Consider the following 2,041-nt stretch of genomic DNA (forward strand, 5'->3'; position numbering starts at 1 on the left):
TGAGGGGTGACCCAGCCCAGCAGGCCTCTGGCTGCCTGCTTGTGAGGGTGTGAGGGGTGGCCCAGCCCAGCAGGCCTCTGGCTGCCTGCTTGTGAGGTTGTGAGGGGTGGCCCAGCCCAGCAGGCCTCTGGCTGCCTGCTTGTGAGGTTGTGAGGGGTGGCCCAGCCCAGCAGGCCTCTGGCTGCCTGCTTGTGAGGGTGTGAGGGGTGGCCCAGCCCAGCAGGCCTCTGGCTGCCTGCTTGTGAGGGTGTGAGGGGTGGCCCAGCCCAGCAGGCCTCTGGTAGTTTGTGTCCTTGTTGTTTGTGTCCTTGTTGTTTGTGTTCTTGTTGTTTGTGTCCTTGTTGTTTGTGTCCTTGTTGTTTGTGTCCTTGTTGTTTGTGTCCTTGTTGTTTGTGTCCTTGTTGTTTGTGTCCTTGTTGTTTGTGTTCTTGTTGTTTGTGTCTTTGTTGTTTGTGTTCTTGTTGTTTGTGTCCTTGTTGTTTGTGTCCTTGTTGTTTGTGTTCTTGTTGTTTGTGTCTTTGTTGTTTGTGTTCTTGTTGTTTGTGTCCTTGTTGTTTGTGTCCTTGTTGTTTGTGTCCTTGTTGTTTGTATCCTTGTTGTTTGTGTTCTTGTTGTTTGTGTCTTTGTTGTTTGTGTCCTTGTTGTTTGTGTCCTTGTTGTTTGTGTTCTTGTTGTTTGTGTCCTTGTTGTTTGTGTTCTTGTTGTTTGTGTTCTTGTTGTTTGTGTCTTTGTTGTTTGTGTTCTTGTTGTTTGTGTCCTTGTTGTTTGTGTCCTTGTTGTTTGTGTCCTTGTTGTTTGTGTCCTTGTTGTTTGTGTTCTTGTTGTTTGTGTTCTTGTTGTTTGTGTCCTTGTTGTTTGTGTCTTTGTTGTTTGTGTCCTTGTTGTTTGTATCCTTGTTGTTTGTGTTCTTGTTGTTTGTGTCTTTGTTGTTTGTGTTCTTGTTGTTTGTGTCCTTGTTGTTTGTGTTCTTGTTGTTTGTGTCCTTGTTGTTTGTGTTCTTGTTGTTTGTGTTCTTGTTGTTTGTGTCCTTGTTGTTTGTGTTCTTGTTGTTTGTGTCCTTGTTGTTTGTGTTCTTGTTGTTTGTGTCTTTGTTGTTTGTGTTCTTGTTGTTTGTGTCCTTGTTGTTTGTGTCCTTGTTGTTTGTGTCCTTGTTGTTTGTGTTCTTGTTGTTTGTGTCCTTGTTGTTTGTGTTCTTGTTGTTTGTGTCTTTGTTGTTTGTGTTCTTGTTGTTTGTGTCCTTGTTGTTTGTGTCCTTGTTGTTTGTGTCTTTGTTGTTTGTGTCCTTGTTGTTTGTGTCCTTGTTGTTTGTGTCCTTGTTGTTTGTGTTCTTGTTGTTTGTGTCCTTGTTGTTTGTGTTCTTGTTGTTTGTGTCTTTGTTGTTTGTGTCCTTGTTGTTTGTGTCTTTGTTGTTTGTGTCCTTGTTGTTTGTGTTCTTGTTGTTTGTGTCTTTGTTGTTTGTGTCCTTGTTGTTTGTGTCTTTGTTGTTTGTGTCCTTGTTGTTTGTGTTCTTGTTGTTTGTGTCCTTGTTGTATGTTTTCTTGTTGTTTGTGTCTTTGTTGTTTGTGTTCTTGTTGTTTGTGTTCTTGTTGTTTGTGTTCTTGTTGTTTGTGTCCTTGTTGTTTGTGTCTTTGTTGTTTGTGTTCTTGTTGTTTGTGTCCTTGTGGTAAATGTTGCAGATTAGGGTGTGGTAAATGTTGCAGATTAGGGTGTGGTAAATGTTGCAGATTAGGGTGTGGTAAATGTTGCAGATAATGGTGTGGTAAATGTTGCAGATTAGGGTGTGGTAAATGTTGCAGATTAGGGTGTGGTAAATGTTGCAGATAATGGTGTGGTAAATGTTGCAGATTAGGGTGTGGTAAATGTTGCAGATTAGGGTGTGGTAAATGTTGCAGATTAGGGTGTGGTAAATGTTGCAGATAAGGGTGTGGTAAATGTTGCAGATTAGGGTGTGGTAAATGTTGCAGATTAGGGTGTGGTAAATGTTGCAGATTAGGGTGTGGTAAATGTTGCAGATTAGGGTGTGGTAAATGTTGCAGATTAG

Source organism: Procambarus clarkii, chromosome 5, assembly GCF_040958095.1.
Source record: "Procambarus clarkii isolate CNS0578487 chromosome 5, FALCON_Pclarkii_2.0, whole genome shotgun sequence".
In the NCBI taxonomy this organism is placed as follows: Eukaryota; Metazoa; Arthropoda; class Malacostraca; order Decapoda; family Cambaridae; genus Procambarus; species Procambarus clarkii.